Genomic DNA, 17,229 nt, shown 5'->3' on the forward strand with positions numbered 1-17,229 from the left:
TGTAAATGGCCAGATCATCAGTCAGGAGTCTTCACTATATGCTCATTGTTGATGAGGGCTTGTTTGCATCGGTGTAGTAGCCTAGAGTTAGGGACTGCACATTGCTTGTTTGTCTTCCCCTTGTATGTGTTTATGGGTGTAGGTCTGGTGTTTGTGTTACCAAACTCAAGTGTGTCCGTGCTTTTGTCTCACTATTTTGTTTGGGTTTACGTGCGTTTAAGGTGGGCATGGCAGAAGAAGGGTGGAGTCAGTAGATGGAGAGAGAGTAAGTTGGAGAGATGTAGTCGGCATAGAAAGATGTGTGGAGTTGGTTTAGGCTCCGACGAGGCCATCCAGGCTAAGCTCAATTCCTGCCCCACTTGATCATGGAAGGCGACTCCTTGGGGGAATGTATATAGAAAGTGAGAGAGAGAGAAGCAGCATAGTAAAGAGCTGCCACCACAAAGAGAGGGGTATCGGAGGTCGGGGGGTGAAGGACGGTGTCGGATGCAAGTCAGTATGTGAGACGTGTGTTAGCAGAACAGAGACTTTCTAAACATGAGTGAAACTTGCCTGCATCCGATCCATCTTCCCTTCGTAAATAACCATCCGGAGCAACTTCACTAAGATAACGGAGACGGGCGGGTGTATCGTATTTAAGTGGGAGAGAGTAGAAACAAGTAGAAGTGTTTCTGGATTGAATTAAGAGAACTGTTAAAGTACATGTGTCTTAAGATTTGCAAAGTATGAACAGTTTATGGAAGTTGGTTGCGAGAATTGAGTAAACTGTGTACCTTCGGTTTACTTTATCCAATCTGGTCTGGACTCTGGACTTTTATTTCACTGCTCTCAGAACATTTCAGTAAAAGGTACTGGCGTCACATGAACATTCAAATTACTGCATTCCTAGTTGCTGAAAGAACTTATACCACTGCGCATACCTGAGCCAGGCAGTGTCATGACCCTCCGGGTAGGGACAGTAGTTGTTACCATGCAGGGCGGCACGGGGTCCCCCGGTCGGCGCGCGTCGCTACGGTGTCGGCTCCGGCGGCCTGGAGCTCTGTGTCGGGGTTCTCCCAGCGGCTTGGGGCGGCCGGTGGGCGGCGGCGTGGGCGTGTCTGCCCGTAGGGTGCCGCCCGCACTCCTCCGCTCTTCTTATACAGCAGTGGGTGGAGTTGCCTCCTCCCACTCTCCGCCCCTGGGTGGAGTCTTGTGGTTAAAAGACTGGCAGTGAATTGAGCTCACTGCCAGTTATTGGTTCTACTTGCATCTAGTCAGTCTGTCTGCAGTTACCCTCAGCCAGTCCCTAGTTGGCTGTCAGCTCCTTCTAGTTACCTATTGCCCAGTCCTTGTCTTGTTGGTTCTGTTAGCCTCTAGTGTAGTCTGTCTCAGTCAGCACTAGTTGGTATTCAGTTTCCTTTCAGGTTGCCTGTGAGCTCCATCTCCAGCCTTACTCTGCTTTGTAGTTCTGTTGGTCTGTTCCACCTGCCTCTTCTGTCGGCACTCTGTCCCCCTTTAGGTAAGTTCCATCTAGGTCCCTAGCCAGAGCAGGGACCGCCGCCTAGTTGTCCGCCTGGGGTTAGCCAGGGCCGAGGCAAGTAGGCAGGGACAGTGGGGTGCGGGAAGTTCAGGGCACCCCACCTGGCGCTTGGGGGGCAGAGTGCCGTAACAGTAGTGCCTTCTTGACAACCTACTTCTTCCCTGCTGTCTCCACACAAAGAGTCTGTTCATGTAAAAGGGACCCAAACATCAATTTGTTTTGCTAATCGGATTCAGTCAGTCCGCCATCCTGTGCTACTTAGTTTCAATATAGATATGTTTATAGCGGTCGGAGCCCCATTTTTCCTGATTCAGAGGTCCAAAACCCCCTGCATAGCCATAGAGGTACATGATGAAATTCTGTCTGCCTGCAGCACCACTAGGGGGAGCTCACTGTATACAGATATATACAGCCACCACTAGGGGAATTACTGTATACTGTCTATACAATGGGGGAAATTTAAGGAAGTTGTACCAGAATCACAAGTAATCCCTTATTCGCAGGATAGCCTCCTGATCTAATCCTGAGAATGGGACCCCCCGTCTTCCTTACTGCAGGGTTACTGGGGTTATTCAAACACTAAGAAGGGAGAGGGGCCGCACCGAAGGCAGCGGCGGACCGCTTATCGATGGTGCTAATTTACATATGGCGCGGATAGCATAAAGGCAAATATCTGTACGGTGGAGTCACGCAAAACAGGAATAAAGGTCTCTATGGATTCCACGTAACATCGCACATTGTACCGGACATTCCGTTTGTGGAACAAAAGATAAAGGAATTCCTTTGGTGTAAAATAAGTGGCAAATTTGCAAAAATTTGTAACTTTTGGGCATTTTAACGCTGTACTCAACAGTTTTCTAAAAGTGGCTGAGGTTTAACAAAAAAAGGAGGCAAGGGATCGTCGCGTTTACTATAATTTATGTCAAAAGCTGGATTTTAGTTTTGGAGCACGAACCGCCCAGACATGCGCCAAATGTCTTAAGGCCGGGCTCACACGGCTGTAAGCAGAAACCCTGCGTACGCCCACGTATAGCGGTGAAATTGTACTGCCTCACGCAGGCGGTCATGCGCAGTACACCTGTTTTTGTTGTTGTTTATATTTTCCACACCGTCGCTTAGCGATGAGGCGGATACTCGCAGCCCGTACACAATGTAATTACATATCGGCTGCGGGTATACATGTGACCATACAGAACAATGGGCCCTATATCTGCGGTAAAATATAACATGCCGCATTCTATTTTCCGCTCGCGGATTAAACAATTCCAGCACGCTAATGTGAGCGGAACTGCATAAAGCAATGTAGCTGATTGCCTGTGAGCTACCATGTATCACACGTGTGGACAGACCCAGCGGAATCCGCTATTCAAATCCGGTCAGGTGAGACCGCCCTATACAGGGTAATTCACAAAGAATGGCGCAAAAGTAAAGCTCATTTCTTCACACACAAATTGACAAAAAAGAGTCGGAATGACATGAAAAGAGAGAAGATTCTAATGTATCTGAAGGCGAGTGCCCTGAGGGAGAGGGGGCGTCTTACCTCGGGGCCGGCGGCAGTCGCTCAGAGTCGGCCACTTGCTCCCCACCAAGGCGGCCGTCGGACGCCAATCCCACGAGTCCTGACATAACGTGGGTCACAGGCCTGTAATAACGCTGCCATGGGACGCAGGCCGTAGCTGCCAGAGCATGGAAGATATTAAACCAGTCAGTCAATGTCTGAATAACAGAACCAGAGTCTCTGGAGCGCCGCTGAGTGAGGAGACGGTCTGTAGAACGAGGAACGCTGCTCAACTTAATCACAGTGATTTCCGCGGTGCGGGGGTCGGTTACATTACCAGTATACACAATATTATCTTCACCCGCTTAGTAGGTGGTGTTTACCCCAGTTTAGCGTATAGGTCTTCAGGCGCTCGGTCTGACCGCGAGACAATTGGATTAAATACCATGTTTCCCTGAAAATAAGACCTATCCTGAATTTTGGTGTGCTTGAAATATAAGTCCTACCCTAAAAATAAGCCCTAGCTACACTACATGAGAAAAAAGCAATACATTACCTAGTAGGCGCCATCCGGCTCTGCGGAGAATTGGCGGCTTGCTTGCAGTCCTTAGCAGGCAACAGAATATCGCTTCCTGGCAACGGAGTTTGTAAACCCTTCAGTAAGCGATGGCTCTGATTGGTTCTCGAGCACCGTGGCTCAGCCAATCAGAGCCATCGCTTCCTGGAGGTGAGGTTTACGAACTCCGTTATCAGGAAGCAGTGCACCGTCCGCGGCTGCAAGCAAGCTGCCGATACAACGCTCCCATTCATTTCAATGGAAGCCTTGCACACGTGCGCTCAAACACGATTTTCGAGCGCTGTCTGTCTTATTTTTTGCGTCTAGCGCACCTCAGCAATGATGGGGTGTGCGAAAGCCATTGTCGGAGGCAGGAACACCAACTCCGAAAGCAAAAGTAAAATCGTGTTCAAGTATCGGCCACAACTCCTCCGCGCCCCCCGCCGCGGCCGCGACCGAGCACATCGCTGCATTCGTTCTGTGGACTTTACAATAAGGCTATAGGCAGCGGCTCACGATGACCTACATGTCAGATGTGGTGACCGTCACTGTCCCCCAGATGGACGGCAGCGGGACGTATAGCTGAGCGCTATCACCTCCCGGCTGCAGGAACAATGCATCAGGACTCGTCGCCATTAGGATTTACACAGGCCAATTTCTTGTGTGAGTTTTGCGCAATATACTAAAATAGAACCCATTATTGTCACTAGGTGCATTTACAGGTGCGAGTTTTCTCTTGCAGTGACGCAAGATAGCAAAATGGTATTTTTCGGCATTTCTGCAGAGAATTTGCTCATTATTTAATATGGGCGAGTTATAAATGACATCGCGCTCACATGTACCGGCAAGGATCAGGCGAGGGCGATGCAATGTTTACATTATCCTATTGAAACTTGCGTTTTTCATAAAAAAGTAGAAGCATTGTTTGAATTACAAGCATCCTAGGCGGAAACACCCAACTTTCTGCCACCTTCCCTCTGGAAGATGGTGCAGTTGTGGAATTCCACACCAAATTCTACAGGTCTAACTGCGGAACTGCAGGCGGGCTGTAAGCCATTTTCAATTCTGCATCAAAATCCACAGCCTACGTATTTTGGCACGGAACTTTCCATGGCTTGCGGAGTGTCGTGCGGCCCATTCCATGTGAAAAGTCCCTAAAGGTCCCTAATTTCTTGTGTGTGCCAAAAAATAGGACCTACTTTATTGTGTGTGCATTTGCGTACCAAGAGTCCCTGTAGAGGTCTATAGGAGGTGCACAAGCACACGCACAGAAACGCAGCGTGCTGCGCAATTCTATGAAAAAAGAACACATCTGGAACTCATTAGCCATTTAATTCATGGTGTGTTTGTCTGCGGGCGCAAATGAACATGCGCAACAAATACCTTAAAATGCGCCAATATGAAAAGCCTCATTCATAGCGCAAATACGTTGCACTGAGTCATGTGCAAAAACGCATCTGCCCATGTGAAGGTGACCTAAGGGCTTCGACTGACAAGTGTATAACATAATACTCTTACTCCTGCACCCTTTTTTGGGCATCTGCATATTTGTGCACGCAACACTCATACACACAGGCAGAGGAATCACCCCCCCTGATTTAAAGGGCTAATTTGCTTAACAAGGTGCCTGTGATAGCGGGCATGCGCAGTGTTTAGCGCATACCCACGCAGGCAGATGTGCGGGTTACTGTACCTCCCATAGACCTCTATGGAGGTCCTTGGCCCGCAAAACGCAGAAAGATAAATCAGCTCCTATTTTTTTGTGCCCACGAAAACAAGAGACGAAAAAATAAAGTGAAATCAATGGGTTCCATTCTATGTTTTTCACGCCCATCCGTTTAGGCCCTTAATATGTAAACTGCCAGTCAGCAAACAAGCAAACGCTCGTTCATCAGCTGATCTGCTTGTCTATATGAGCATAACCATTCTTACTGCTTGTTTATATGAGCATAGCCATTCTTACTGCTTGTCTATATGAGCATAACAATTCCTACTGCTTGTCTATGTGAGCATAACCATTCTTACTGCTTGCCTATGTGAGCATAACCATTCTTACTGCTTGTCTATGTGAGCATAACCATTCTTACTGCTTGTCTATGTGAGCATAACCATTCTTACTGCTTGTCTATGTGAGCATAACCATTCTTACTGCTTGTCTATGTGAGCATAACCATTCTTACTGCTTGTCTATGTGAGCATAACCATTCTTACTGCTTGTCTATATGAGCATAACCATTCTTACTGCTTGTCTATGTGAGCATAACCATTCTTACTGCTTGTCTATGTGAGCATAACCATTCTTACTGCTTGTCTATATGAGCATAACCATTCTTACTGCTTGCCTATATGAGCATAACCATTGTCACTGCTTGTCTATGTGAGCATAACCATTGTTACTGCTTGTCTATGTGAGCATAACCATTTTTGCTGATCAGGTATCTGTCCCCCGTGTGAACAGGAAGATGTGCCAGTGACCAGGAGCCAATCCATAGAGGCAATCATATTAATCATCGATCATCACCATAAAGCTGATCCTGTACCGCGCCTGAATGGCAGTGAGCGAGCACCGATCAACACTTTAGGTGGCGCTTGTTCCAGAGAGACGATTTTTGGGTTAAAACAGTAGGAACATTGATAAGAACAATTTGGCAATGGATAGTGGCCAATAGGAACAGTAGCCATTGATGTATTACACCCCCTGTTCACAATGAGGTTACTCTCCAGTAATCCAGACTTTTTGATAATCTGGCACCTATGAGGTCTCCCTGTCGCCAGATTAAAGGAATGTGACTATATTATACAATCTGGTAATCCAGGGGTATACCATATAATCACAGATAGTATATATATACATGTCATACTGCATTACAACATAAATCCATGCCAGGAGGCCTCCTCTAAGCTGCGGCTAATATGTAATATCACCAGTAATTCTGCTTTTTGAAGGATGAGTAGAGGAAATTGTATCCAGATAAAAGGCGGAATAAGAGATTTACGGAAGGACGGGTTTCAGTCTCTGAACAATAAAAGGATGTGACAGTCTGACATGAGCGCCCGCCGACTGTAAATATTTTATACCAGAATGTAATAGCTGGATTGTTACATGGAAGTGAGTGAAGCAAACAGCGAGGGGGGGGGGGGTTCAAAATAAGGAAATCACAAGGAGGAGAAAGAAAACCAAAGCAATTGTAAGCACATAGTTAAACATCTATATTTAACTAGTTATGTACACCTCTGAGTCCTGTTATATATACATATGTATTCTACATACGCAGTGAGGTCTCTCACTGTGTGCATTACAATACTGATCCTGCATTATACTCCAGAGCTGCACTCACTATTCTGCTTGTGGAGTCACTGTGTACATACATTACTTATCCTGTACTGATCCCGAGTTACATCCTGTATTATACTCCAGAGCTGCACTCACTATTCTGCTGGTGGAGTCACTGTGTACATACATTACTTATCCTGTACTGACCCTGAGTTACATCCTGTATTATACTCCAGAGCTGCACTCACTATTCTGCTGGTGGAGTCACTGTGTACATGCATTACTTATCCTGTACTGATCCTGAGTTACATCCTGTATTATACTCCAGAGCTGCACTCACTATTCTGCTGGTGGAGTCACTGTGTACATACATTACTTATCCTGTACTGATCCCGAGTTACATCCTGTATTATACTCCAGAGCTGCACTCACTATTCTGCTGGTGGAGTCACTGTGTACATACATTACTTATCCTGTACTGATCCTGAGTTATATCCTGTATTATACTGCAGAGCTGCACTCACTATTCTGCTGGTGGAGTCACTGTGTACATACATTACTTATCCTGTACTGATCCTGAGTTACATCCTGTATTATACTCCAGAGCTGCACTCACTATTCTGCTGTTAGCTATTCTGCTCACTAGCTCTCTCTAGTGGTGGCTACAGGCACACAGACGTTTATCATGTGACTCTATGTCTATGCAGGGGGTTTGAAGTTCTGTAACAAAAGAACAGCTCTCAGACTTCCTGTCCTTTTAGATGTGGTAAGAGTTATCTCAGGCTTTCCTCTCCCCACCTTCAGCCTCCTACACATGGCCTCAGAGCCCCTTTAACCCATTAGATAGAATGAGGTCAGTGTTTAGGTCACACCAGGGATTCATATATGCGCTGCACTCTGTTTAGATTTATAGACTGTTGGGGAGGGGGGGCGCTACAAATTAAAAACAATGACTCTATAATTCTATAACCCTTTACTTCACCTACAACAATAATTAGTGATCCACTTAATGACCTCATAAAGAACTCTTTAAATGAGTAATTAAGTCCTCCTCATTACATTCTGAGGTCTTATTACACCCCAGCTCCAGAGTCTGAGGCTCCTCAAAGCTTTCCTATCTGGTGCTATCCATTCCTGCAGATGAAAATGAAACTCTATTCCATAGGCACACCAGATCCTACACAGCTCTTCAGTGTGAGGACGCACAGGCAGCAGCCCCCAACTTCTTGGACCCTTGTGAGCATAACTTGAAAGGAAATTTGGGATTGTGCTTCACCAAGACATATCCATTCTACTTTAGTTCCCAGATCTGTAATGCTCTTACTGTAGAAAATCCTTTCTATTTCTTAAGATGACATTTCTGGGACAGGTTATCACTGACCATACTTGTTTCTGGCAGTGGGGTACCCTTTTCAGGGTGGGTGTTCAGCTTAGTTGAGGGTCCAGTTGAGGCAGGTCAGGAAGAACTTTACAGCACTACTCTTTTCCATTTACCACTCTGGGTTTTTGTCTCCTATGTCTGGCCTTATTCTTCCTCATTGCTCAGACTGTCGCAGTTTCTATCTTCCTAACCTTTGCCATCTTTTGCACCAACAGGCTGGAGCAGGCATGACACTGGGTTTGTCCTTGTAAACACCAAGTATAATCTGCTTTTACTGTGAAAACCCCCTTCTAAAGTCGAATTTTTTGCCCCTACGAGGGCAACCTTGGTGAGTCGTGTGAACCTCAGTCAGAGCTCGTTCACATCATTTACGGCATCTCCATCCCCGAAACCTGTTTAAAAACAGGAGAAAATAGTGCAGCATACGGTGCTACTTTGTCCTGTAAAAAGCTGAAAACCGGACCAAATGCTTTATAGTTGATGGGGTCCATTTGGCACCATTCGGTTCCATCATAAAACGGATTCGTTCGGCCAGGCCCTGCCCTTTTTCTGCCCCCCAAATGGAGCAAGTAAACGGAACCCGCACACTGCAAGAGTTAATTGCTCCAAGTTAGTTTATATGGGACGGCTGTCAGATACTCAGCCGTCCCAATGATTATCAGTCCTGTGCTTACACACCAGACTGATGATCGCTCAATGAGTGGAGGTGGAGCGGCTGGAGATCTCTTCTGTCCGCCTCCATTCAGAGTAAACGGGCAGTCGTTCATACATGAACAGCTGACGACTTTAAACGGGCCGACAGTCACATGGATTTTAGGTGAGCTTAAAACCAAGCGATTCCAACGAGTAAGTCGTTCTCGCTCACTTGTCTTGTCTGATCCTGTGTTTACACAGAACAGTTGCCCATAATTGCTCTTTTGAGTGATTACTCGGGCAACTATAGGCCCATGTGAAAGTACCTTAACTGTGAAGAATTCCTTTCTGTAGCCTCATGCACTTAGCCTTTCCCGAGATAATAGAATGGGTTCTGCTCTCGTCATTGGCACTAAATGGCTGCAACTTTTGCTCTTACTGTAAAGAATCCTTTTCATTGCTAGATATTAAGCTTCTGAAATCACTCTTCCAAGCTATAAAGGTAATCTGGAGCTTTCTGTAGGTCCCTAGTCTATACAAGTTGTCCTATATCTATACATATGGGCCATTGGATATTTGTAAGAGGTTTACATATCCCCCATAAGGGGCCATTTTCTGCTCATAAGTAAGATTTTACCCCTAATTCTATTAATGGACTCTGCAGACCTTTCAGTGCCTGGGCTAGTTGCTGTGACAGTGTAATCTAATTTTTCTGCTGCTCTTACTGTAGAGAATCTCTTCCATTGCCCATTATATTAATTTTTTCAAAACTCAAGATAAAATTGAGCATTTTCTAGTGAGGGGATGGGGGGGGGGCTTTTTTATGGTAGCCTATTCTAAAATGTACTTGCTCTTACTACTGCAAGGGGAGTGTAGTTCTTTCCATTGTGTTATCATTGTTTCGGATTATGTCCTGATGAGTAAGGGTGTTGTGTCTTGCCGTAATTTTAAAAGGGGGCGGAAGTGAGAATTGGTGCTCTGAGTCGGGAAAACTCAGACCGGAAAGTGGAAGAGTGCTGGTAAGAGGACGGGTGTTGGTTGGAGTCTCTCCTGTTGTACTGTGCGGTTGCTGTATTTTTAGCCCTAGTTGTGGAAGAGAAACCTTGGAGCCTGCCACTGTCTCGCTCTCCCCTCCACCCGACCACAGCAGATGCACTGCAGGATTATAAACCCCGGTTACCGAGTAAGGACTTAGTGGAGCCCAATACTCAGGTATATACATTGAAGAGCCTTTTGAGAAACCTGTTGCACGGGGAAAGAGGGCTTAAAGAACACTAGTGAGGTGTAATCTCTCTGACTACTGACCCATTGAGCTGTCTACAGTTGATTAACGTTCATTGTTAAAAAGCAGAGCTGTCCGCTCCAGGATTGTATGTGAGCTACCCACGGAGGCTTCAGGCTGTTGCCAAGAGCCATGCCTATTTCCAGACTGGCCCTCTCTCAAACTGGTCTGGCTGGAACCGGTACACGAGTCTCTACTGGCACCCCTGCCTGAATATGTGGACGGGGCACCATGGTGACGCTGAAGGAAGTAGGTCTGGCCCTCCCGATCCTGGAGCCAGAACGACCCTCTACCTAGGTTGTATCATCGGGACCTTTAGAGCAAAAGGACGATCCAAAGCCCAACCCCTGTGCCCTCCCACACTATAAAGAATATTTCACATTTTTATGTCCGACTGGCAGCACTTTATCACCACACTGACTAAATCTAGATCTGATAACCTCTCCCCATGATTAAATCCACGACTATGACCTCAGAAATCCGGCTGATTTAATAACATTTCACGGGTCGAGCTTGCCCTTGAAGGGAATCTGTCGCCATGTTTTGCACCCCTCACTGAGAGCACCATAAAGTAGTGCCTGTCACACTGATTGTGGTGATATGTCTGCTGAGTAGATCTGTGCAGGAGTTTTGGAGAAACTTGCATTATCTTAGTAGCAGCCAGACACAGAACTAGTCCGCCATATTCATGAGCTGCAGCCACACACACCCAGCCCTCCAGCCAATGATTGGCAGCTCTCTCTATGCACAGTAATAGGCAGACAGCAGTCAGTAAGTGCCCGTAGCTCGTGAATATCCAGGACTACCTTAAGTAGTCCTCTATGCATGTGCTGCTATTGATAACATCCTAAAAGGAGCTACAAGGACGAACAAAACATAAATCTTCAAGCAAAGAATTGCCACCCCTATACTTAATCCTAATCGACTTGTACTCTCCAAGGGTGGGGATATGAATTGTGTGCTCCCTCTCCCTTAGGAAGTATATGGGCACCTGAGCAATCATATGGGTGACTACAGTAAGGATTCTGGGTAGAGGACTCACGGATATAGCAAAACGGCGTAGTCCTGATCCGACCCAGACTAAACCAAGTGAGGGTATTCGTTAATTCAGCACCATTGTACAGAGTACAAGTCAATTAGTATTAAGGATAGGGGTGGCGATTCTTTGCTTGAAGCTTTATGTTTTGTTTGTCCTTGTGGCCTTCTCATTTTAGGATGATGGAAATAACTGTTATGTTTTCGGAGTCAGTGCGGTGAAGGCATACTTCGAATTGATACTTGATTCCTCTGCTACGGTGAAATACTGCTACTGATAAAATGCAAGTTTCTCCAAAACCCCTGCACAGATCCACACAGCAGACATATCGCCACAATCAGTGTGACTGTCACAACCTTGTGCTGCCCTCCGAGGGGTGCAAAAAGATTTTAACTGCTCCTACTATAAAGAACTCGTGCCGCTGCTCAGGATGACATTTCTGTACTTGCAATGTCCACAGTTGACCACGTGTCTGTTGATAGGACCGCAGCTGGAATAGCGCCTTGTGACTTCTATAACTCAATTATGCTTAAAGTAATGCTCTTACTGCAAAGAACCCTTTCCTTTACTGCAGATGATATTTCTGTCATTGCAACCTCATTGGATGATGTAAAGTATGATTCTTTTTACTAGTGTTGGCCATGTTTGAAGGGTTGTATGTACCATAGAGACAGCTGATGTAGCTGCTGGGGGGATCCTGCAGAGAGGGTGATCTGCTCAGGAGGGATCTTGACAGGGGCAGCAATGTGATCCAAAAAAGCAGAAAACATATGTGACCTGATCTGCCTCCTGTTAGGGATGTCTGGCAGCTCCTGGAAGGGGCCTGATCTTTATCTAGAACTGAGCCCCTACGTATCCGGCGGCTCATCTCCATTACAAAACTGTCCTCCCCATAAATTGGCGCCCAAAAACTGGGCTGCACGTTCACGATAAAGCCTTAGCGATAATATCAGCCGCATTATTACCCGTGGATGATTACTCTACGCCGCTCACATACGGAGATTTGTCTTCCTCATTAAATGAACGGCGCATTGCATGTGATTAACGATCTGCGTGCACGAGGCTCTGCGACAACAAATACTCAAATATTGACGTGAAATCCTGCAATTAGGAAATTAATGAGAGGGAAATTCCCATCGAGACAAAGCTAGGGGCATCTCTGGTGGCATCTTTGAAGGCATCTCGGGTGGCATCCCTGAGGGCACCTCTAAGCAGCTCCAGACCTTTGCCAGTAATGTCCAGGCTGATGGATGCGTCTGACTGAACCGGTTGAGGCTGGGATGATGAGCATAGCATCAAGTGGCTGAGGCAGCGGTGGCAGCAGCGTCTCCTGTGATTGTTTTCCTTCACCTCTGTCTACACTCTTTTCTTTTTTGCTCTCTATTCATTTGCTCTCTGTCTCTTTGTCTCCTCCTCTCCCTGCTCGCCCTCCCTCTTTCTCCTGCTGTGAAACACAGCAGTAAGGGAGAAAGCGACAGCAGCAGAGGCGATCCAGCCCTTCTCCTCCACCACATCTCCTCACATCTCTCCTCAGACCTGCTGCTCTCTCTCTGCCCCCTGTTGTCCTCGGACCACCCGAGGCCAGAGGTAAGTTCGACGACTGGCAGCCAAAGGGGTTAATAAACCAGGGTCATGGGCGATATTCCTCAGGTCGCACTAATGTGGCGCGTCGCTGGCGAGGATGGGGTTGGAGTTGCATGGTTGTGCAAGGGCTGCTGGCATGGAAGGGGTAAATGGTGTAACGCTCTTCCTAAGTGTTTTTGCAGCTTTCTTTCAAGTTCAGGGGGTAATGTTCTGCAGAACAGGTAGGTGCGGCGGTGCAGTGACTGGAACGTGCAGACTGAAGTTCATGGTTAGGTGCTTTGCAGACTATCAGGTTCATGTGCGGGTTACAGCAGACCGTCCCACCAGTGATGACCAATGTCTTCTATATCTAAGAGACCCCAAAATGTACTCATAGCCCCCAACCATTCTATATGGACCAACCACACTTCTCTGCCAGACCCCCTGAACCTGCACATGAACCACCTACAACAACTGAATGTGTTCCTCCACTTCACCTCCATGATGGTCTGCAATAGCCTTCACAACCGGACGGTCCAACTATCTGCTCCGGTCCACGTCTTCTACTATCCCCTGCACTCCACGCACCTGACCCTCTGCTGTCTCCTGCACTCTATCTACCTGGCTCTCTACTATCTCCTACACTCTACCCATCTAATCCACCTCTGTCTCCAGCACTCTACCTACGTACCTAATCCACTGCTATCTCCGGCACTCTACCTACTTATTCCATGGCTACGTCCTGCACTCTACCTACCTAATCCACGACTATCTCCAGCACTCTACCTACCTAATCCATCGCTATCTCCAGCACTCTACCTAACTAATCCACCGCTATTTCCTGCACTCTACCTACCTAATCCACCGCTATCTCCAACACTCTACCTAATACACCGCTATGTCCTGCACTCTACCTACCTAATCCACCGCTATTTCCTGCACTCTACCTACCTAATCCACCGCTATTTCCTGCACTCTGCCTACCTAATCGACTGCTATCTCCTGCACTCTACCTACCTATTCCACCGCTATCTCCAACACTCTACCTAATATACTGCTATGTCCTGCACTCTACCTACCTATTCCACCGCTATCTCCTGCACTCTACCTACCTGTCACTCTACCTACTTAATCCACCGCTATCTTCTGCATTCTACCTACCTAATCCACCGCTATCTCCGGCACTCTACCTACCTATTCCACCGCTATCTCCTGCACTCTACCTACCTCTCTCTTTACCTACTCAATCAACCGCTATCTCCAACACTCTAGCTAATACACCGCTATGTCCTGCACTCTACCTACCTAATCCACCACTATTTCCTGCACTCTACCTACCTAATCCACCGCTATTTCCTGCACTCTGCCTACCTAATCGACTGCTATCTCCTGCACTCTACCTACCTATTCCACCGCTATCTCCAACACTTTACCTAATACACTGCTATGTCCTGCACTCTACCTACCTATTCCACCGCTATCTCCTGCACTCTACCTACCTGTCTCTCTACCTACTTAATCCACCGCTATCTTCTGCATTCTACCTACCTAATCCACCGCTATCTCCTGCACTCTACCTACCTCTCTCTTTACCTACTCAATCAACCGCTATCTCCAACACTCTAGCTAATACACCGCTATGTCCTGCACTCTACCTACCTAATCCACCACTATCTCCTGCACTCTACCTACCTAATCCACTGCTATTTCTGTCACTCTACTTAACTAATCCACTGCTATCTCTGGCACTCTACCTACCTAATCCACCGCTATCTTCTGCACTCTACCTACCTGTCTCTCTACCAACTTAATCCACTGTTATCTCCTGCACTCCACTTACCTAATCCACTGCTATCTCTGGCACTCTACCTACCTAATCCACGGCTATCTCCTGCACTCTACCTACCTGTCTCTCTACCTACTTAATCCACTGTTATCTCCTGCATTCTACCTACCTAATCCACTGCTATCTCCTGCACTGTACCTGATATCTTCTGCTATCTCCAGGCCTTTACCTGACTGATCCTTCACTTATCTCCTGCACTCTACCTACATGACCCTCTACTATCTCCTGCAGTGAACCTACCTGGCCCTCTTCTATCTTCTGCTTTCTACCTGTCTGACCCTCCACTATCTCCAGCACTCTGCCTATCTGACTCTCTATAATCTCCTGCACTCTACCTACCTGACTGTCATCTCCTGCACTCTACCTACCTGACTGTCATCTACTGCACTTGACCTGACTGTCATCCATCTGCACACTATCTACCTGACTGTCATCTCCTGCACTCTACCTACCTGACTGTTATCTTCTAAACTCTACCTACATGACTGTTATCTCCTGCACTCTACCTACCTGTCTGTCTGTTCTCCCCTTCACTCTACCTACCTGACTGTTATCTCCTGCATTCTACCTACCTGACTGTTATCTCCTGCATTCTACCTACCTGACTGTTATCTCCTGCACTTTACCTACCTGACTGTTATCTGCTGCACTCTACCTACCTGACTGTTCTCCCCTGCACTCTACCTACATGACTGTTATCTCCTGTACTCTACCTACCTGTTATCTCCTGTACTCTACCTACCTGGCTGTTATCTCCTGCACTCTACCTACCTGTTATCTCCTGCATTCTACCTACCTGACTGTTATCTCCTGCACTTTACCTACCTGACTGTTATCTGCTGCACTCTACCTACCTGACTGTTCTCCCCTGCACTCTACCTACCTGACTGCTATCTCCTGCACTCTACCAACCTGACTGTTATTTCCTGCACTCTACCTACCTGACTGTTATCTGCTGAACTCTACCTACCTGACTGTTATCTCCTGCACTCTACCTACCTGACTGTTATTTCCTGCACTCTACCTACCTGACTGTTATCTGCTGCACTCTACCTACCTGACTGTTATCTCCTGCACTCTACCTACCTGACTGTCATCTACTGCACTTGACCTGACTGTCATCCATCTGCACACTATCTACCTGACTGTCATCTCCTGCACTCTACCTACCTGACTGTTATCTTCTAAACTCTACCTACATGACTGTTATCTCCTGCACTCTACCTACCTGTCTGTCTGTTCTCCCCTTCACTCTACCTACCTGACTGTTATCTCCTGCATTCTACCTACCTGACTGTTATCTCCTGCACTTTACCTACCTGACTGTTATCTGCTGCACTCTACCTACCTGACTGTTCTCCCCTGCACTCTACCTACCTGACTGTTATCTCCTGTACTCTACCTACCTGTTATCTCCTGTACTCTACCTACCTACCTGTTATCTCCTGCACTCTACCTACCTGTTATCTCCTGCATTCTACCTACCTGACTGTTATCTCCTGCACTTTACCTACCTGACTGTTATCTGCTGCACTCTACCTACCTGACTGTTCTCCCCTGCACTCTACCTACCTGACTGCTATCTCCTGCACTGTACCAACCTGACTGTTATTTCCTGCACTCTACCTACCTGACTGTTATCTGCTGAACTCTACCTACCTGACTGCTATGTCCTGCACTCTACCAACCTGACTGTTATTTTCTGCACTCTACCTACCTGACTGTTATCTGCTGAACTCTACCTACCTGACTGTTATCTCCTGCACTCTACCTACCTGACTGTTATTTCCTGCACTCTACCTACCTGACTGTTATCTGCTGCACTCTACCTACCTGACTGTTATCTCCTGCACTCTACCTACCTGACTGTTATCTCCTGCAATTTACCTACCTGACTGTTATCTCCTGCAATTTACCTACCTGACTGTTATCTCCTGCAATTTACCTACCTGACTGTTATCTCCTGCACTCATCCTACCTGACTGTTATCTTCTGCACTCTACCTACCTGACTGTTATCTCCTGCACTCTACCTACCTTACTGATATCTCCTGCACTCTACCTACCTGACTGTTATCTGCTGCACTCTACCTACCTGACTGTTATCTGCTGCACTCTACCTACCTGACTGTTATCTGCTGCACTCTACCTACCTGACTGCTATCTGCTGCACTCTACCTACCTGACTGTTATCTCCTGCACTCTACCTACCTGACTGTTATCTCCTGCACTCATCCTATCTGACTGTTATCTCCTGCACTCATCCTACCTGACTGTTATCTGCTGCACTCTACCTACCTGACTGTTATCTCCTGCACTCTACCTACCTGACTGTTATCTGCTGCACTCTACCTACCTGACTGTTATCTGCTGCACTCTACCTACATGACTGTTATCTGCTGCACTCTACCTACCTGACTTATCTGCTGCACTCTACCTACCTGACTGTTATCTCCTGCACTCTACCTACATGACTGTTATCTGCTGCACTCTACCTACCTGACTGTTATCTCCTGCACTCTACCTACCTGACTGTTATCTCCTGCACTCTACCTACCTGACTGTTATCTGCTGCACTCTACCTACATGACTGTTATCTGCTGCACTCTACCTACCTGACTGTTATCTGCTGCACTCTACCT

The 17,229-nt window shown here is 46.9% G+C and overlaps 1 protein-coding gene across 1 annotated transcript in view; it reads left to right on the top strand.

Annotated features, from left to right (window-relative positions):
* The first annotated feature begins 12,666 nt into the window (after nt 1-12,666).
* Nucleotides 12,667-17,229, top strand: part of DOC2A (double C2 domain alpha) — a 58,896-nt gene continuing 54,333 nt past the window's right edge. Inside the window, exon 1 of the mRNA XM_066576891.1 lies at nt 12,667-12,766. The gene's annotated coding sequence lies outside the window, so the exon portion shown is untranslated. The remainder of the gene's footprint in view (nt 12,767-17,229) is intronic.

The sequence above is a fragment of the Eleutherodactylus coqui genome, chromosome 8 (assembly GCF_035609145.1).
Source record: "Eleutherodactylus coqui strain aEleCoq1 chromosome 8, aEleCoq1.hap1, whole genome shotgun sequence".
NCBI lineage: Eukaryota > Metazoa > Chordata > Amphibia > Anura > Eleutherodactylidae > Eleutherodactylus > Eleutherodactylus coqui.